This window comes from Lactuca serriola, chromosome 5 (assembly GCF_051521515.1).
Source record: "Lactuca serriola cultivar US96UC23 chromosome 5, Lser_US96UC23_V15, whole genome shotgun sequence".
Lineage (NCBI taxonomy): Eukaryota > Viridiplantae > Streptophyta > Magnoliopsida > Asterales > Asteraceae > Lactuca > Lactuca serriola.
This window is the reverse complement of record NC_136412.1, coordinates 323,971,787-323,994,636: the sequence shown is the minus strand read 5'-3', so window position 1 is coordinate 323,994,636 and position 22,850 is coordinate 323,971,787. Positions and strand designations below refer to the sequence as shown.

At 34.4% G+C, this 22,850-nt stretch overlaps 1 pseudogene across 1 annotated transcript; it reads left to right on the top strand.

Moving 5' to 3' along the window:
• Window positions 1-12,816: 12,816 nt before the first annotated feature.
• On the top strand, window positions 12,817-15,527 carry LOC145055121 (DNA (cytosine-5)-methyltransferase CMT3-like; annotated as a pseudogene). Its single transcript, XR_013685082.1, has 5 exons — window positions 12,817-13,728; window positions 13,927-13,993; window positions 14,086-14,406; window positions 14,699-14,754; window positions 15,086-15,527. The product of XR_013685082.1 is annotated as a DNA (cytosine-5)-methyltransferase CMT3-like (transcript).
• The last annotated feature ends 7,323 nt before the right edge of the window (window positions 15,528-22,850 follow it).

Genomic DNA, 22,850 nt, shown 5'->3' with positions numbered 1-22,850 from the left:
GGGGCTAGGCGTGGGAACGATCAAATCTTTGAATATCTCCTTAATGGTTAAGTGGTGGTGGAGATTGAGGACTGGAGCATCAACAATTTGGGCTGCGGTTATTGTGACATCCCCAATTATCACGGCCAGAAAAGACCGATTTTGTTTATGCTTTATAAAAATCAGAGTACTTCGTTTTATAAAAAGGTTGCGGAATTTGTTCCCAGAAAATCATGATAAATACGTTATTAAAACATTTTCGAAGAAACGTATCTATTTCATTTTAAAACGTTTGGGATGTCATTGTTAATACAGAAACATAAGCATAAACAGAACTTACAATTATTTACACTAGTGATCTATATCTCTTTAAATCTCTCAGTGTAATGTCACTTCATATCATCACCTGTGATGTAAATAAACTGAGTGGGTCAGGTTGGGAAACCTGGTGAGTACATAGGGTTTTCAACCCACAATAATATAGTTATTATGTTTAAACAATCAAACAATCAACCCAATTACCCATCCCCATTATCTTCTTTTAGTCTTCCCTAAAGATATTATTTCAAGGGTCATCTCCTATATCATATTTACTTCTCATCTCCTTACATCGTATTTCCTTATGTGATTGTTCCTACGAACTTTACCTAAGGATCATCGCCTACATTGCATGGACAATACTAATCCGGGGATTACTCCCTCAATATGTGTCTAGCAAGTGTTAGGGTATCATCGCATGATTACGTAGTCACAACATCACCTGGACTTGTAAATCATGATAAGGGTTGGTCTATCATCGCATGAATACGTAGCCGCAACATCGCCTGGACTCGTACATCATAATAAGGGTTAGACTATCATCGCATGAATACGTAGTTGCAACATCGCCTGAACTCGTAATTCATCACCTACAGGTTACTAGCCTGCTGGTGTTTCCACGGGGTTGTCTATAATAGTCCGTGGTTGCCATCTATAGTCTGGTAGATGACTACATCTCCACATTGTCGGACAAGGTCGTAGTATCCTACATCACCGATTCATAATCACCTATCTATCCTCACCTAATTATCATCACCTATCTCTCATAATTTTATTTCATCACTCACAAACTACTTCATCTACCCATGTTTTATCCCAACATATTTGTAGATATAAAATAAATATACAGTTTAAATCATTTAAAACATGTATAAATCATTCATCCAGCATAGACAACAAGTATTCAAACAATATGCGCACATAGCACGTAATTTATATTAAAATACTTCATATCTATGTGTAAGATGAAAGGGACCATGCACTCACCTGAGTAGGTGGTGACTCAACACTCGAACAGCGCTTCGATACTCTCAAAACAATTTCCTTCGAGAAAACCTAGTATCAATACTACTAGGGTTTAGTCTAATGATAACCGCAACAAACTAATAGTCTAGCTATTATTATTATTATATAAGCGTTAAATAACACTCAATATAACTCATAATAATAGCCCAAATACTCATTATAAGTTCCTAATAATGTTACTATATTAAACATAAGCTATACTAAAGATAGGGTAGGTATAGCTCACTTACAGCGAGTTTTTCGCAAAACCGGGCTTCACTGGAGCAGCGTTCCCGAGCCGAAAGGCTCTTTTCTCGGGACTCTAGGAGCCTCGGGGCTTCCTTCAGGTGCTAGGGGGTTTACCTAGGCTTTTAGGGGGGTTAGGGAGGCTAGAGAGAGAAACTAGAGAGAGAAAGTGAGTTTGGGAGGTGTGAAGAGAAGGCTAGACCCGACACCTCTATTTATAGTGTAAAATCTGATGGACTCGTCGAGTCTGAGTCATGACTCGCCGAGTTGGTCCATGTGGTGGCCTTCTGGTGGTGCCACGTGTCAATTCTGGTGGTGCCACGTCACCCCCTATCGCGTATCAGCCTCTGAACTTAGAAAAATCATAACTTTCGCATACGAGCTCCGTTTTCGACGTTCTTTATATCCACGCGTAGGTAAAATCAAGATCTACAACTTTCATTTAGACTCCGTCGGCTAATTCTCGACCGATCTCAAATTTAACTGTAGGAGGCGTTTAGACTGTTAAATGACCGCGAAGAATTCGTAACTCCTTCATACGAACTCCGTTTTCGTCCATATTTTTACCGTTGAGTTCCTGTTAATGAGATCTTCAACTCTCATTTAGGTCGCGTAAGCCAAAAACCGCTCGAACTAAAATTCGAGTTTCGGGCCGTGCATTGCTAAGCCGAATCTTAGAAAAATCATAACTTCCCCATACAAAGTCAGATTTGGGCGTTCTTTTTACCGACGCTCTTAGTTTAACATATTCTACAACTTTTGTTTAGATTGTTAAGGCTAAATCTCGCTCTATCGTAAATTCACTATTTACGCTTCCCGGTGTCGTGTCGGTTTTGCCGTAAAACTTCGACGGGCCATAACTTCTTCGTTATAACTCGGATTTCGGCGTTCTTTATATGTACGGAAACCTCGTGACATATACTACAACTTGGTTAAGATTATTTATTCTAAATAATCTTTTGTCGAAAAGTCGTTTTCGACCCCTATTGCCTCTAAATTGACTAGCCCGGATTTGTGGGCGTTACAGTTATTAAGGGTATACATAATTTGAACTCAAAACCAGATGACTATTATGCTAATAATCGACTACCAGGTACTTGGAAAAATATTGCCGGGGTATGTAAAGAGCTGAGAAAAAAGAACATAGCATCTGAGGACATTTTATGTAAACAACCAAATTTTGCAGTTGAATCTTGGACATGTAGGCTGACTTCGGATGGCATCTTTGCTGTCAATGTGCTACGAAAAATTTGGGATAGGAGCTTACCTATTTCCGGGAGGAAATTCGAATGGATTCGTGAAATTCCAGTAAAAGTGGTTTGCTTTATATGGAGGGCATGGCTGGGAAAAATTCCAACAAAGTTAGCACTAGTAAAACGTGGGGTATCCGTGGGAGATATAAAATGTAGTCTTTGTGATGAATGGGAGGAAGATTTGGATCATGTTTTGGTTGGGTGTGAATATGCAACTGAAATACTGAGTTGAATCTTTAAATGGTGCGGTGTGATGATGCCCCCAATAAGAACCGTGGTCGAGTTGCTGTATTTTGCCAACAATTGGTCGAATAATCAAAGCAAAAGGAGGTTGCTTTTGGGGATTTGTTATGGTGCTCTTTGGGGTATTTGGAAACAAAGAAATGATAGGGTGTTTCATAATTCCAAGACGCCCCCAGCTAAATGTGCTGATATCATTCAGTCCACATTGTTCTTGTGGATGAAAAATAGGAAGGAAAACTCTAATATGGTGTGGCATAATTGGTGTAGTAATCCATTTTCATGTTTGTAATCTCTCAGTTTTATTTCTTCTACTTGTACTCATTCTGCATCTTCTAGTTACTTGCTAGATGTCTGTTTATCTATTTATTTTATTTGCCAGTTCAAAAAAAAAATGAAACCGGCCGATCAAATCTTCCTAACTTAATTCTTTCTCGTCCCGAAAAGGCCTTTCTTAACAAAATCATTAGTGTTAAAAATACTCCCTAGATCATATAAAATATTAAACTATCAAAAAAAAAATAGCATTACACACCGGACAACTTTTATAAAATTGTAAATATCAGTTATATTGGTTCCTTATTTGAAATACAATAGACACGAATTATAAAATAGTTTCCTTTAAGTACTTGAATATTTTAATATAACATATATTTTTTTTTCAAGAGTGCGGTGGGTAAGAGTGGATACCCATTCAATCGTCATTTTATAGGCAATTTCCTTAAACACTCCTTATAGACCAGCTTCGTGAATGAGATCTACTAACGGTAAGACTGACTTTTAGTCATACATATATATAATATTAGACTTTTAATGTTATATATAGTATAGGGTGTATTTTACACTTTTAAAATACTATGTGGTCAAATTTAATTAAATTGTGAACCAAAACTTTATGGATTTATTAAACCTCTTTTAATTATACACTTTAATTAATTAATAAAACCATAAGGGTGTGATATGAACTTTTCAAAACAATACTAGGGTTTTAGAATTTAACATTCATAAATTAAACTTTTAATCAACTTTTAAATTCCAAAAACTTGAAGGCAAGTTTTGAAACATTTCAAAATGGTTTAGAATTTAAATATTTCAAAATCAAACCTTTTAATCAAAATTTAAATTCCAAAACCTGAGGGAAAGTCTTGAAACTTTTCAAAACACAAGGATCAAATAGTAAATAACTTAAATTAAACAATTAATCTAATTATTATCTAATTTGACCTCAAATTAATTTCTTGCAAGATAAGTTACCCAATTAATACAAATAATCAAACTTTAATCAAATAAGGAAGTTATTATCTAATCAATTGGTAATTATCTTTTGTCTAATCAAGGATACACTCAAAATATGATTAAAATTCGAATTTTAATGACCCATAACAGTTAAGGCAAGTATCTTTGAGTAAAACAGCAAGAAATCCCGAGACTGCCTCCTTCTGACGCTCGAACTCGCCGAGTTCCTCTATGGACTCGCCGAGTAGGAGCCAACTCGCCGAGTTCAGCAGGCAGGGGGCCAAAAATCGATTTTACAACTTGAACAAACATACAAGGCATCAATACAATAGAAACCAATCAAGGCTCTGATACCACTGATGGGTTTTAGCCATAAGAACATCCTATGTACTCATACAAACCCTAATGCTTAGATCTAGGTTTCTCTATTGTACATGCGATTCATCCAATGCTTCAAACCCTAGATATAGCATATGATAATCAATATAACATATGAATAAGGGTTTAGATCATACCTTGATTGTTATGTAGCAATAACAATCTCAAATCCTCCTTGTAATGACTTTAGAAAGCTTAGAGTCACAAATGTCACTCCTCTAATGGTTCACAAACACCAAGAGCAAGAGGATGAAGAAGAGAAGAGAGAGGAGGCTGCCCAAAACGTGTACAAACCCTAGAAGGAGTCTTCCCCACGTTTTTGGGGCTTAAGGGCACTTTAAATAGAGAGGCTATTAGGGTTAACTAACAAGGAAACCCTAATTTGGATGCTTAAGCCCTAAGCAACCCATGGACTCCTTCCTTAAAGGCATAAGACGATTTCTAATGGGTTTCCCCATAGAATTCGTCCATTCCTTTAATATGGAGTCCGTTAGCTTAATATTCAACTATCATACAATTGACAGTTGCAGTCCCTTAAGTTTAATTAATGTCTTTTAGCCACAAACTTAATTCTTATTAATTCTTGACTAATATTAATTAAACAATATGATTTCTCCTTTAATATATTATTCCCTTAATATATTAATAAATCATATTTAATCATTTCTCTCCATAATTCATCCTATCAAGTTGCTTTGGTGAAGGCAACCCAAAAGGACCATGCACCATCGGGTCAAGTACATACCAAAATAGTTATGGACTTAGACACTAATCCAACAATATCCTCATAGACGTGTTCGTTTTTGGTCATGAACACTAACCTGGTTCTGCAAGAGCTTTAGGAATTTTTGCCCCTATAACTCCCTTCGAAGCGACCCCACTTCTCTTTCACATAGGTGATTCCAAGAATCATTAAAAACAATATGTTTAGCCTAATTTTGTCACTACATGAAGGAATGGACTAGGAAGAATGTTAACTCCCCCCACAGTGACCTGCCTCACTCATACAATTAGGTTATCCTTTTGAACCCAGATCTTAGGATCTCCGGTCTTCTGGGTAAGGTTTCTTTCGTATGAATTTATTCATTCATGGGCTTTAGTCCCATTCCTCTTGACGACTTATAGACTACATCTCTACTCAAGCATTTTGTAAGTGGATCTGCAATGTTATCCTTTGACTTCACCCAGTCAACCGTGATAACCCCCGTAGAGATTAGTTGTCGTATCGTTTTATGTCTACGTCTAATGTGCCTTGATTTCCCATTATACATTGTACTTTGAGCTCTACCAATTGCTGATTGGTTATCACAATGTATACATATGGTCGTTACCGGCTTAGGTCATTCGGGAATGTCCTCTACAAATTGACGTAGCCACTCCGCCTCTTCAGCACAAATATCTAAGGCGATAAATTCAGATTCCATCGTGGATCTAGATATAACTGTTTGCTTGGATGATTTCCATGCTACAACAGCACCTCCAAGTGTAAACACATATCCACTTGTAGATCTGGAATCTTTTATGTCAGATATCCAATTTGCATCCGTGTATCCTTCGATAACTGTTGGATGTCTGCCATAATGCAGTTCATATTCTCACGTGTATCTCACATACCTTAGCAGCCTAGTAATACTCTTCCGGTGTTCAGAACTGGGTTTACTAGTGTATCTACTTAGTCTGCTCACAACATATGCTAAGTCAGGTTTGGTACAACTCATTAGATACATCAGACTGCCAATAATTCTTGAATATTCCACTTGATTAACACTATCACCTCTATTTTTACGTAGATGTTGACTAGTGTCAATTGGAGTTCTAGCTATGCTAGTGCCCCCCTTAGCAAATTTTTCAAGAATTTTATCCACATAGTGTGTTTGACTCAAAATGAAACCACTTTGGGTTCTTGTGATCTTCACTCCAAGAATCACATATGCTAAACCCATATCTTTCATGTCGAACCTGGATTTCAACATATCCTTCGTGGATCTTATTATCTTGTCATCACTACCAATAATAAGCATATCATCAACATACAAACACAATATGACATAACCATGAGTGGTGTTTTTCACATAGATACACTTATCACACTCATTGATTCTAAAGCCACTTTCCACCATGACTTGATCAAACTTTTGATGCCATTGTTTAGGAGCTTGTTTTAATCCATATAGAGACTTAACAAGTTTACAAACCTTGTTCTCTTGTCCTGAGGCAATGAATCCCTCAGGTTACTCCATATAAATTTCTTCTTCCAACTCCCCATTTAGGAAAGTTGTTTTCACATCCATTTGATGAACTTGCAAGTTTCTGATAGCTGCAATGGCAAGAACTAATCTAATGGATGTTATCCGCGTTACCGGCGAATAGGTATCAAAGTAGTCTAGACCTTCCTTTTGTCTATAACCCTTGATTACTAGTCTTGCCTTGTATTTATCAATACTGCCATCAGGTTTCATCTTTCTCTTAAAAATCCAACGGTAACCTAGTGGCTTGCTACCTGGAGGTAGATCCACTAGTTCCCATGTATGATTTTGTAAGATATATTCTACCTCATTTTTGATGGCTTCCTTCCATCGAGGTCCCTCAGAAGAAGTTACCGCCTCTTGGTAGGTTTTAGGTTCACTTTCCACCACATAGGTGAAAAAATCATCACCAAATGATTTTTCAACTCTAGCCCTCTTACTTCTTCTGGGTTCTATCTCTTCCTCCTCGGATTGAGCTTGTTCTTCCTCTCGAACAGCTTCGTTATTTGGTAAAGATGGGCTTTCAACTTCCTTGTTCAAACAGGGAAACACATCTTCAAAGAATGAAGCATTCCTTGATTCCATTATGGTATTCGTGTGTATTTCAGGATTCTTAGAATCATGCACAAGGAACTGATAAGCACTACTACTTTGTGCATACCCAATGAATACACAATCCACTGTTTTAGGCCCTAACTTTTGTACCTTAGGTGGTGGCACTACAACTTTAGCTAGGCACCCCCACACTCGTAAGTACTTATATGATGGCTTTCTTCCCATCCAAAGTTCATACGATGTTTCATTCTTTTCTTTGCGAGGTATCTTATTTAAAAGATAGTTAGCCGACAAAATAGCTTCCCCCCACATTGACTGGTTTACACCCGAACTAATTATCATGGCATTGACCATTTCTTTCAAGGTACGGTTCTTTCTTTCAGCAATTCCATTGGATTGAGGTGAATAGGGCAATGTGAATTCATGACGAATTCCATTTTTAGCACAAAAATCAGCATAGGGAGAAACATATTCCCCTCCCCTATCACTTCTAACCACTTTAATTCTCTTGTTGAGTTGATTCTCAACTTCATTTTTGTACAAGACAAACTTGTCTATTGCTTCATCTTTACTCTTAAGTAAATATATGTAGCAATATTTCGTGCTATCATCGATGAATGTAATGAAGTATTTGTTCCCACCTTGAGTAGGAATTGACTTTAGATCACACACATAAGTGTGAATTAAATCAAGAGGTTCGGTGTTTCTTTTGATTGTTTGGAAAGACAATCTAGTTTGTTTGGCTTCAACACATGTGGGGCATTTGTGATTTGAGTCAATATTAAGTTTTGGTATGTATTTTAGTTTAATTAATCGCTTAATTGAATTGTAATTTACATGTCCTAATCGACCATGCCAAACATTTGAACACTCAAGCAAATAAGCAGAACTAGAACTTTCATTATTCATTTTGTTTGTCACCATTACATTCAATTTGAACATGCCATTCAAGGCATATCCTTTTCCCACAAACATACCATTTTTGGACAAAACAAACTTGTCCGACTCAAACACTAACTTAAAACCAAATTGGTTCAACAAACCACCCGACACTAGATTCTTACGTAGTTCAGGAACATACAAAACATCCCTAAGCTTCACTTCTTTCCCCGAAGTCATTTTTAGAATGACATCACCAACACCTTTGATATCCACGGTAGCTGGATTTCCCATGTAGAGTTTCTCACCATCTTCAACTTCTTTGCAGGTGTTGAAAACACTTTTGTCATGACACACATGACGAGTAGCTCCCGTGTGAATCCACCACTACTTTGAATTTGTATTCATGAGATCCACTTCAGAAACCATAGCCGTGAGATCAGTTATCATGGCCACCAACTCCATGTTATCATTCACCATGTTTTCTTGACGGTTTTCCCTCTTAGGTTGAGGGCACTCCGAAGCCTTGTGACCCAGTTGGCCATAGTTGTAGCACTTGAACTTCTTCTTGAAAGTTCCTGCCTTGGGGCCTAGGTTTTTGCCCTTTGCTTTCCCTTTGTGAGGCCCCTTGACTTTGCTTTCGGAAGTTTGACCAACTTCCACCATATGAACCTTAGAAGTTTCAACTTCACTGCCTTTCTTCAAGGCCATTCTATTGTCTTCTTCAATGCGAAGACGCACCACCAGTTCCTCCACAAACATCTCCTTTCGCTTATGCTTAAGGTAATTTTTGAAGTCTATCCAACCAGGAGGAAGCTTTTCAACCATTGATGCAACTTGGAATGATTCATTAAGATCCACCCCTTCTGCATTGTTATCATGTATGATGACCTGAAGGTCTTGGACTTGACTCATAACGGATTTTGAGTCAACCATTTTGTATTCCAAGAACTTAGCAACAACATGCTTCTTAGTTCCAGCATCTTCTGTCTTATACTTCCTTTCCAACGACTCCTATAGTTCCTTAGCAGTTGCAACTTTACAATAAACATTGTAAAGTGCATCTGTTAGCCCATTCAACACATAGTTGCGGCACAGAAATTCTGAATGCTTCCATGCATCCACTGCATTGACAGATTGAGCATCAGCCTGTCCCTCAGCAATTACAGGAGTAGTTTCTGTTAGGAACCGAGCCAGGTTCAAGGTGGTCAAGTAGAATAGCATCTTCTATTGCCACCTCTTGAAGTTCAGACCAGAAAATTTTTCAGGTCTCTCAGCATGATTAGCCATGATGTTTGGAACCAGTGCATTTTGGTTCACAGCAGGGGTAGCACCAACAACAGGAGTTCCAGTACCAACGGGAGTTGCATACATTCTGACATAATCGTAACCACAACCAAAATATATTATTACAGGAAAAATAAAAATGGATACAAACTCAATTTTAGAATAAAAGAACAGAAAAACGAAAGTTTTTATAACAAAGAAAAAATCTGTTTAAGACTGTTAGTATAAGGTCTTCGATTTTCGTCCTTGTAAGGTTCCTATAAAGAAAATTTAGACACAAACGATGTGGCTGAGGCTCGATTTGGACTCGATTCCCTTAAACAGATTCGCTGTCTGTTCCAAGCGTACAACAACCTAAACAGTATTGTGTACTGCCGGATATCACCACTTGCCTGAAAGAATCACCGGAAGTAGGAGTGCAGAGAAGGAAGAAGAAGAAAAGAGTTTTCATTCGTGTGTCTGAATGAGAAGACAAGGTCTTCTTTTATAGTTGAATTGCAAAAAGGAAAAAAATAGGGACTCTGAATGAGAAGACAAGGTCTTCTTTTATAGTTGAATTGCAAAACGGAAAAAAAATAGGGACTAAAACTTTACAAAATTGAGGGTAGCGCGCGCCCGAGTTTTCGGAGCTGCATTCGTGTCCGCAGGTTGCGCCCATGCACGAGTTCGGTGTTTTTGGTCTATGGAACCAAGATTTGCACCCCCCCTGCGCGCGGGTAGGAATTGTAACATAACCATAGACACAAGCTTGTAAGCCTTCCATGCAATGAAACTTATAAACCTTGTTGAGTTTGGTCTCTCTACCAATGTGGGACTCATTCCCACATTCCTCTTTTTTGCTAAACTTATTCTCAAATACCCATCTTTGAGTATCGATATCTCATTCACTTATACTCTATTTTGAACATATAATATATCGTTTTGAAGTCCTCATGGAGGAGAACACAAACCCACTTAGAGTTCGTTATATATACAACATATGTATATATTTATATATGTCCAAAGTTAGTAAAAATATAAATATTTTTACTAAATTTCCAACACATGCTTCTATATTTAGGTAGAACACTTAAGCTTTCTAAATCCTTCTCATTCCTTTTACTAGTCAGCGACAAATTACAATAATTATTTTTATGTTACTTAATGAAGTTGATTATAGTTATATTTAGAAGACTTTAAAGAACAGAAGTAATGACCAAAGTGACAAAAGAGCATAGGAAAAGTAGAAACAAAATCAGAACTTGGCTTGGTCATTGATGTTGTGGTCTTCATTTTAAGTTGATTGTTGTTTAAGCAAAATCAGAACCTATTATACGCTTGTTTGCATTAAACCACATAAAAAATAGTGAGCAAATAAGTCTATTATGTACTACAGACAAAAAAACAGTGATACATACCAACACCGGAAAAAAACAATTCCCGCAAAACCAACTTGAACTTAGAAAGTCGCCTGCGAATATGCACAAATAAAATACAAATGCGGCCTCAGAGAGTACTGATACAGAGATAAATTGACATTCAAGGTTATAATTTTTAGTGATCATAAGGAAGGAGAATCCACATTAACTGAAATAGTGATTTGTAATGAATATTAAATTCACTACCTTATATCCAAGCCTTCTTCAGTTTCATAAATTGATGATTAAGAAGCCAAGTTAGAACATGTGCATAAAGATATCGACTAATACTAACTTGATTACTAAAAAAATATGAAACTTTCACCAAAATGAAACCTTAAAAATATCCAATAGTATTAATTGAAGAAACAACAAATCAAAATCAAAGAAAGAGTAAATCGGAAGGATTTGATTAGGGTTAGGAGAAAAAAACCAAAATTTAAAATAAAAAATAAAAGAAAACTTAAAACGATCAAATTGAGGATCTAAAATCAGAAATTTACCTGATGGAGAAGCTGTGTGCCGTCGCCGGAGCCATTGAGGAGCGTTGGCCAGAAAGTGAAAACGGGAGGAGCGGAACCGAGACATAACCGTATGAAGACGGAGAAATTAGGAAAGACGCAAAACTGATGAACCGTCTTTGGCGGTAGACCTGACATGGCATAGTTATTTTTCACCAAAGACATTTTGAATCGAAAGCAAATTTTTGTGGCTGTCGGCATTTACAGCGATCGAAGAGAGAAGGTGGAGGAAGAAGCAAGCGGTGGACACATCGATTAGAGGATGGAAGGATCGGCAACTAAAAGTGTGAACTGTAAGGCGATGGAGAAATAAGAAGCGGTAGAGAAGAATACAGAGAGATTATAGAATGGGAAGCGGTGGGGAACATCGAAAAAGTGTGTATGGGCGGTGGATTGTTTGAGGAAATAACACATGGCCATGACTTGTAATCCACTATCCAGTATATTATCTCGGAAAAGGGAAAAAAATTAAACGAAACCCACCAAAAAGAAAAAGGAAAACAAAAACTAAATATCCACCAATGACAGCAAAATCCTGTTCATCAGCCCCTTGTAAATTAGTATATAGAATATTATCTCGGAAAAGAGAAAAAAATTAAACGAAACCCACCAAAAAGAAAAAGAAAAACAAAAAATAAATATCCACCAATGAAAGCAAAATCCTGTTTATCAGCCCCTTGTAAATTAGTATATACTAATTTATAGGGATGAACATCGGAGCCGGGTACCTGCTTTTGGAACCGGAACCGCCTCGGAACTGCCGATTTTGGAACCGGAACTGCCTTAAACGGTTCCGGTTCCGGTTCCTAAAGTTATGGAACCGCCTTAAGCGGTTCCGGTTCCGGTTCTTGTTTTTTTGGAACTGCTACCCGCTGGGTACCCGCCGGAATATATATATATATATATATATATATATATATATATATATTATTTCATATAAATATGTGTGTTACTTAGACCGGTTTATAATATATATATTGGTTCGGTTTTGTCCGTCTTTGGTCCGAATTGACTTGATTTGAATCGAACTAAATTGCAGTTTTATCGACAAAAAATAACAAAATTAACGTAACCGGGTTACCCGCTTCCGGAACCGGAAACGCCGGTTCCGGGACTGGTTCCAAACATTTAAGAACTGCCTAGAGCGGTTCCGGTTCCGGTTCTAACTTTATAGGAACCGCCGGTTCCGGTTCTCATCAAATGAGACGGGTACCCGCCTATCCTCATCTCTAGTAATTTACAAATACATGATTAACTGTACGTTTCTATAATTGGCTGATTTTTTTTTTTTTTTTAATTTGTATATTTTTTGGTTTTTTCTTTTAGCATATTAGTGTCCACCTATTACCCAATAAGAATTGGATTGGTGGCCATAGGCTCTTAACCCGATATCTCACCGCCCATCGATCGATTTCACCCTCGATTCATTGTTTTCTTCTCCATTTGTTCTCCGACCAATTCCCGTATGCATGCTGTGATTTTTTTCGCTTTAATTCTTACGCCCTTCCAGTTTCTTCCTTCCACCACTTCTTCTCTTTGAGACTTTTTCTTTCCTTAGACAGAGGGCATAGATGAACATTGATCTCAACCTTCTCCCACTTCAATACCAAACCGATGAAATCAGTCGGGCGAGGAAGCTGATCTCAGGATGTTATCTAAACTCCATTTTTGTCGTCTACGTCTCCATCTCCAGTCTCATCTGTAAATCATTTGACGAACGTTAACTGACCAGGTATGATCTTTCTTCCCCTTTTTTTCTTTCCTCCCACTGACATCCGCTCCACCTACTACTTTCCACCGCCTACATTTACTTCGCATGTCCTATGTCGCTTTACCAGTGGTCTCTCCATCTTTCCTTCGTGCTTCTACAGCCCATTCTGCCTTAACCTCTGTAAATTGACCGACAACACCGCCACCAACTCCATTCGATTGGCTTTTGGCTGCAAAAGCTAAAATTTCGTAGGCTATGGGCAGAGAGATGTTAGATGACACAGGTTGAAGGAATACCCATGAATTTCCCATTCGGAGGTGAACGTAGACCCTTTTTCCTCTATCGACACCACGAATGCAATACAACCTGTTTCCTTTTGCGTTTTTTTAATTTTGATTTTTTTTGTTTTCCATGTCAACAACGTGAATTGCGTTTAAACCAGTGCTTGCACTACCTGTTGGATACGCAACATCTAAGGTTGGTTGTTTTGTTTTTTAGATATGCACACCACCTGTTCGATAGAATTCCTACAAGATATAGTAAATTCAATCAGGGAACTTATGATTTTACTATATTGACTATTTTGCCAATTTCCTCTTAAAAGATGTTTCCAAAAATAAAAAATTAGTATCTACATTAGTTTACATAATTACATGAATGTCTTTTTTGTAATAGGAACTTTATGGAATGTGTAAAGGAATTTGTAAACAAAGGATACCAATCAAGATTACCACCTCTTCCTGTAAGATAACTTTTCTTTCCATTTTCATATTTCATTATCTCTTTTTTGGTGTTTTCATTAAATGCTGAAAGTACATTGACTATGTTGACCAGGGTGACATTGACTTTATTTTTGGAGGTCCACCATGTCAATGAACAAGTGGGCATAATCGGTTTAGAAACTACATGTATCCTTTAAACAGTCCCATGGATCATCAGCTGGTAGTTTATATGTATATGATTGATTTTTTAAAGCCAAAATTTGTTTTAATGGAGAATGATTGGGACATTGTGAAATTTGTTAATTGGATTTTGGGTTTCTATGCGGTTGGAAGATTAGTTTCTATAAATTATCAGACTCGATTAACGATAATGGTTGCAGGATTATATGGACTTCCTGAAGGCAGATTCATAGTTTTTCTTTGGGCCATGATGGTAAGTTTAGTATCTTTGAATCTGTAGTGTTTGGTATATAGTAATTGATAAAGGAATGGATTTGTGGATTCCGGTGGAATGCAAAAAAAAAAATCATGTTCGTTTACCGCATAGGCATAGAATGGAGTACTCCTTACGTAGGGAATAAAAAAAAACTGAAGTTGTTTTTTTGTTCCTTCATGTAATGGGATGATGTTTTATAAGTATAAAGTGCTTTTATTTTATGATCTTTGTTAATAACAATCTTTTTGAAAAAAGTCTAATGAAATTATTATTTGTTATTTTTTGAAAGCAACTAACATTACTGTTGGGAGAGGTGTTGTTCCAGTCGAAATCAAGGTGCTTATGGTAATTTCACATATAGGTAGCACTTATTTTTTTAATATAAAATTTAACTTAAAAATATGATATTTCGTATATATATTGTCTTAAATGTACTTTTGAGATTTGCAATCTATATATTTGATGTTGTGCCCTTATGATAACAATAACCTTTAAACAGATGTTTGTTAAAGTGATATTTGTTGATTGAAAGTTTAGAATTTTCTCATAAAGATTCAATTTTCAGACCAATAGTTGAAGACTTTTTTGGTAATCCCATCAGATATATTGCTACTACTTGTGCGACCCCCAAAAATAAAGTAAAAATGATTTTGACTTTTTGACTTGCTGATTACAGGGGGGCAGTCTTCATCGGCTGATTATTTACCTTATTTTGTACCTTATTACCATGGGTCGTGTATACAGACTAATAGTGCAACAAGGTAACGTGTCATTATTTACCATTATTTGGCATTTTTAAGCATTGTAGCTTCATAATCAACCAATTATAGAATTGTACTTTCCTTTTGTTTATGTAATTTAGTGCCATCCCATTGTTTTGAGTGATTACATGAACGCACAACATTGTTGAGGGAAGAAATTATAAACGTCAGGATATATTTACTAATCATATAAGCTATTATGTGAGTAATCAGTTCAGGCACATGGAATAACATTATGAGTGTAGCTTTTTATTAGCATATGTTGTGCTATTAGAATCGAAGGGAATGGAAACCTCGAGGGAACCTCTCTATCCTAGACTTCATTGATCAATGGTTTGTTAGTTGCATATTAGCAAAGATTCTTTTGAGGGATTTGTCCTTTTCTTTGGCATATCCAACCCCACAAAGCGGGGATTCTTCCCTAGTTTACATTATTTTATAACGTCTTACTTTCATTTGTTCTTATTATAGCATTGTACTATAATTCATTATAGATTGAGATCTTCTTCGAACTTGATGCACAAATAGATATAACAGGAGAAAATATCATCTTTCTAGCTTGTACATTCGTGGAACTCAATCTCATTTAGAAAACCTTATGTCTATTTTAGCAATTGAACGAGAAGTGGTTTAGGAAAAGACTTTAGAATCGAATGCCCTCGCCCAACAAGAAAGACACTGATCCTGCGAACCAAGTTGAAATAAAAAAGAAAAAAGAGAACAAAAAGATAACTTTGGACAAATTTACCCGATTATAGTTATATCATCCATATAAAGTTGTATTCTTTTATAGACAATAAATTGGGAGCAATGTACATTCATTGATTTGTTTATATAACATCCAACTTTCAAGAACATTGTTATTTTTTTTTTTTAAAAAATTAACTGAAATATAATATTTGCAAAAATTATTTACCAAATGATTTTAGTTTTTAACTTATATTTTAAAAACATCATAGCAATTCTCCATAGGTACTATAATCATGAAAATTCTCTCATGCAGACAATACCAACAAAGTGAGATGTCATTGTCCTGTTCCACCACATGCCAAAGAATTTAACCAAAATGTTAAAGTAGATGATATAATTCTAACGGTTTCCTCCACGTATATTCTTTAACGCATTATTTCATTTCTAAGCTTTTGGCCACTGAGTTTGCCATGAGGGACCTATGAGATCTTTCGGATTTTCTGGGTATTACAACGACAAGGGCCTCTTTCTATCTCAACGACAATATGAATTGGAACTTCTCGAGCGTGTAAACATGTAAAATTACAACCCTTGTCGTACACCGATAGACACGCGATGTAAGTTGGGCGAATCAAGCCCTCTATTATCGCATCCCACTCTTTATCTCATTTTAGTTAGTGGCCTTCAATATCTTACATTCACTCGTCAAGATTTTTCATATGCATTTCAACATATTTGCTTATATATGCACGATCCTAAAGATCTTCAGCCACATGCAATCAAATATATCCTTAGATACGTTTGTGGCACTCTTGATTTCGGGTTACAACTCCACAGATCCATGCACTCAAATGCATCCTCATATATGTTTGTTTAACAAAAGAGTTCTTTTCATGGGAAAATAATAATTTTAATGAAGTTAGATTCAACCATTATTGAACTATATAGACCAAAACAAAAGAAATCCATTACTAAGAAAAACATATTTAATTAGTTGATCATGATACCATTTTTCAGCACCAACACCATGCTAAGGAAACCCTTCCTCTACGACAATCAGTTTGTTTCCCATGCACAGGAATTAATTGTGGCTTTATATTGTGGTCGAATTGTATATGGTTCCTATAATAGCTTAATTACTTATGGGCATTTACCATGTCAAATTTAATTCTTCCGATGAATGTCCAAGAAGTGTCAAAAGGAAACTAAAGTAAACTATTGTAGATTTTTGACCTAGAAAATATTCTCCATCTAGGTTAAACAATTTCATTTAACTTACCACTTAGATTAAACTCCAACTTAAGCACTAAGTTTGTGGTTTCTTTTAACTATAATGTTACTTAATAGTAGATTTAATAACCAAATCAACCATAAGCCTTATGGTATGAGAAACAAATATCATTTAATAAAATCAAATTATAGATATCAACAATGAGAAGAAATAATACAACGAAACCAAGAAGATAAAAATTAGGGTTAAAATATACCTAGGGTACCCAAGGCGGAATAGGTGAGCATATGAAGTAGAATTAATGCCATGCCATGTCATTTCTATTAGAATCACAAAAAAATACGAATATGGCCATTTGTGACCTAATATTCAGTTTCTTTTGGCGAATCAAGTGGTGGTATTATGGAGAATTCAGAGGAGCCAAGTAGGGCATCGCTAGGTTTGATTTTTTACGATTAGTAGAGAGAGAGAGTATGAGAAATCAATGAGTTGTTATAAAATATATAAACAATTCGCTCCATCACTAACTATTTATTTGAAGTATATTTATTTGAAATCTATGACAATCATAAAACCGATGTTGTGGAACTGTATGAAAATACATGTATTTGTAGAAAAAGGTAGCACTCCAACTTATCTTGTGCCAACATGGTAAGGCTATGTGTTATACTAACATTGTTGTCCAATGGTTCCTGGCGGGAACACAGCGCCAATTATGGCGCCCGCATAGAAGAGCCTCGTCGTGGTGTGGAAACATGACACCTCTCTCTTTCATTTCTTTCTCTTAGTTGATATTATAGTTATTTTAATGCACTATTTTTTTTTGTTTGTTTAATGTAATGAAATAATTTAACTAACTTAAATTTTATTTAAATATTATTATTATTATTGTTTGTATTAAAATGAAAGATGAAAGAGGAGTATAATATAGGTTGAAAGAAAGAATGAATAATTGAATGAAAAATGAGGTGAAACCGACGGTTAAACAAAAATCTAGGAAAAAAATTATAACACATGGCGGAACCATTTTGAGAAACCTAAATTATTTAGAATGTCCTACTTGGGTATTGTTTTATTATTGTACTAGGTATGAAACCCATGTATTATATGGGTTTATTTAAAAAAAAAAACAAAATATAAAATTCTAAACATTTGAGAAGTTTGAATTTATAAGAAAAATGAAAAAAATATTGAATTATAAAAATTAAAGTGTTTTTCTTCTAAATTTAAACAAATAATTTAGATAAATAAATAAAAGAAAAATAATGAAGCATTAATTTAGTAATTTTGAAATTAAAAAGAATGTTCATTAAGGAAGTTAATATGAATTTATTATTGCATTTAAATTCTGTGTGGAATTAATAATATAAAAAACTATAAAATGACATGTGGAATAAAAATTAATTCAAAATAACCACAAAATTACATTTGACAAATTGAATGAGAGTGTGACAAGTAGCAAAAAGACATTCATTTATTAGAGATGACTAGTTGTGAGACATGTGTACTACACAATTTTTTTTAAAGTTAAATATGAAGGTCTAAACATTTGTGAGTTTGAATTTATAAGAAAATGAGAAAAATATTGAATTATTTAAATTGAAGTGCTTATTTCTCTTTTAAATTAAAAAAATAATTTAAATAAATAAACAAAGAAAATAATTAGGATTTAATTTAAGAATTATATAATTAAAATAAATTTTCATTAATGAAATTGATACACATTTATTACAATTATTACATTTAAATACTATGTGGAATTTAATAAAATGGAAAAACGCATAAATGAAATGAAAAAAAAAATTAAAAGTAAAAAATGACATGTTGGAAAATTAACGAGAGGGTGACATGTGACAAAATTTTTTTTATTTATTAGAATCGATTCTACTACAAACGTATCTAAATCTAAATGTGAGGAGATAATACATTATATTCCATATCCTTGTGAATTGGAACTACCCTTTCAAGTGACAATTGTGAAACCACTAGTGATGAATAAACATTAAGCTAGTCACATAAGTAATTACATTTACAATCTCATGCCATCGTAAGGAAATTATCAAATACATAAAAACATCTTCTCAATGCCAAAAGAACAGGCTTACATGAGTCTCTTGTTTACATTTTTACTAGCCGAAAAATTATTATCCTGCGTTTGATTTGAAGAGATAACTTATAAAATTTTGATAGTTTTGATTTGTAGTTTGGCTTTTATAGTTTGATATATTATTTTTTCTAGTGTAGCGTCTTAACCAATATGAACCAAACATACACTAAAACCGTTAATTTAATGAAAAAATAAGTCAAGAGTATGTTGAAACTCAACAAGGACACACATGAAGTCAGTTATGTTGTTCTCAAAGTTAAACACAATTCAGTCCATGTGCAATTAATTCAATCAAGTGCATGATATTTTGAATCACTTCAATTCGTAAGTATATTGGTGGATATGGCAACTATGAGACTTCAAATTTTTCCATAGAATACAAGAACTTTGCAAGGTCGCTAATCAGAGCAATCAAGACCCACACCATATTTTTATTGACTAATTACTAGTGATCTTCCGAGGCTGCAAATGTTATTAGGATATTTTATGGTGTGCATTGTAACGACCCTTATTTTTCTCATATAATTATCTAGGGATTATCAAAGTTTTCTAACAAAATGAGGAATTCTATTACTTAAAAACACTTTACATCCGAGAGTTAATTTTGGGTTTACAATAAATACTAACCATAAAATGAGCAACCATAACAATACAAAGAAATAAAATTATTCTTCTATTCTGAGCCCTGGTGCTACTATTATCACGTACAACGGTTGCTACATGACCCGTAAAACATGAAAAATATCTACAACATCAGACTCGTGGTCTGATAAGTTATATTCTTTCTATTTTGATGTTAGCATATTCTTCTCAAATCTTTATATATTTTCATACTCTAACTTTCTACTATTTTTTTTCACATAGTCTTTAACTTTAATACCTACCCGGTCTAACTATCTATGACAACTTCATCTATCATATAGGGGAACAACATCACATTAACATTACCGAGTACACTCATCCAGACTTCAACCCCTTCCTTTGATCCCTCATCGACCCTTAGGCATTCTTCTTCTCTTGAATCCCTTACAAATTCCTTATTCTTAATCTCCCACATAGTATATCTATGTTCTTTTGAAGAACTCTCTTACCTTATTGCACTCATGAAACCCTTACTCTATATTTTCTAAACACCACAAGTTCATTTCCGCAGGAATCATCTATATACATTCCCGAATGACTCATAACCTCATTCTTGAAGGAATCATAACGTCATTCCTGAAGGAATCCTAATCTCATTCACATAGTGTCCTATCAAACCCTTTTGGCTAACGACCCTCTACCACATAAAGAAGTGGTAGGTGAAAAAGACACCATTCAACGGTCATTTTATAAGTCGTTTCCTTATACCTCTTTTATAGTGTGTGTAACGCCCCGTTCCTGGTACACATCAGTTCATTTAATGTTAATTTTGTAAAAGCTACTCGACGAGTTGGTAGCCCTAACTCGTCGAGTATTTGCCAGATTGGACGCAGGGATTTAAATGGTCTACTCGGCGAGTCGAAGCCTGGACTCGACGAGTAGGTCTGTCAGGAGGAAACCCTATTTTCGGGGTTTTGCACCATATTTAAGCCACTTAACACCTTTTGGGCCTCCCTTACCAGCCTCCCTGTCCTCCAAAACCCTAATTCGTTGTGAGCTTCATCCTTGAGAGATTAAGTCACTTCTCACCGACTTAATATGACTTAATTTATTAAGTTACAAACTTGACCCAAAAAGCCTAAAAATTTCATTGTCCCCTTTTGGCTAAAATGCACTTCTCATGCATTCCTCTTTTAAACTCACTTATCTAATCTTATCTAAGTGACTTAAACTCATCTTGTCCAATTTCATGAAGTTACAACTTCATAAACTTATAAAATTCTCATAAATGACCCAGCGGTATCGGGTGGTGTCCTCCCTCTTTGAGGTCGAGGGTTCAAGTTCCGTCGTGGACATAGGTGGAATTAGGTGTTAGTTTAGGAGTAGATTAATATCTTTGTATTTGTCGGTTCAAAAAGAAAAAATATTTAATTAAAAGTTAAATTTCTTTGAATTTTAGGTTCTTAAATACATGGTACCTCATAATGATTAAAGTGGGAAACATTGTCCATGCACAATTAATAGTCAAATATATATGCGTTAAATATGTTCCATATGGTCACTCACAATTCAAATGATGTTGGTTAAATTTATTTGTCTTTTTTATCAATATTATTAAATAAATACATATGTAAATACATTTTAAACTTTTATATATATATATATATATATATATATATATTTCATGATATTCGTTATTATTATTATTAGTATTAATATTAAAAAATACATATAAAATCGTACAAATACATTTAGAAACATATAAAATAATGTATACGTAAGAATAAATACATATAAAAATGTATAAAAAGTTCGTAAAAATTAATATATATATATATATATATATATATATATATATATGATTGGTTATACGGAAAACAAAAAAAAACCCTAAAAATGCATAAAAAAATACTTAGAGATCACAAAACTTTTTTTGAGTTTATATATGAGAAAATCACATGTTTTTTTTTTATAAAAATCGCTAAAAAAAATAAAAAAATTGATTTTTTTTTTCAAATTTATTTTCCAGCGAATTTGAAGAAAAAGCTACGATTTTTTCATTTATAAAGTCGAAAAAAAGTTTTGTGATCTCTAAGTATTTTTTTATGCATTTTCATTATTTTTGGGGTTTTTTTTTTGTTTTCCATGGAACCTAAACCATATATATATATATATATATATATATATATATATATATATATATATATATATATATATATATATATGTTTTTGTTTAATAGTATTGATAAACACAGATTTAAAAAAATAGTTTTATTTATTTGTGTTTTTAATTATTATTATTATTATTGTTATTACTGTTATATAATAAAATACCCAATTAACACAATATATAAAAAAACATTCAAAGCTTATAAAATAAAATGAAATCTACCTTACTTGTTAAGGCACTTTATTGTCGTCTGTTTTTTCTAAATGAAAATGTTTGAAGTCTGCGGACCACATATGTAATCCTCTGCAGCAGAAAAGAGAGACCAAACGGCTGCAACATGTAATAAAAAGTATGTTTATTTTTTAACCTATGCAGACTGTTGCAATAAGTTAAAGTAAGGTGCGAAGTGGTTTGAAGCAGATGGTCAAGTGTTGCGCCATGCAGCACACATGCAACCGTTTTTAAGTCAGAAGTTTTCTGAAAAAACAAACAGTTGCGAAGGGTCAAGTGATGCGCGTGTGTTGCACAACGCATCAATAAGTGGTTAGAAGTAGAGCTATTCATTATTTGGATAAAACCGAATTGTCCAATTGGACAATTTGGATTGGACTATTTAGTTCGGATATTCGGATTTTTTGATTGGTTTTCAACAAAACCGAATTATTATTTTGGATTTCGGATTGGTTTTGGTTTATAAAATAAGAACCGAATAGTCCAAAACAACCGAATAACAATTTGTTATGTATTTATTTTCAATATATCTATAATTATTTATTAATTATATATATATATATATATATATATATATATATATATATATATATATTTAAATAAGATCAAAAGATTTTACCTAATAAAAGACATTAATATGTATTTTCTCTCAAAAGTTTTTTATTTATT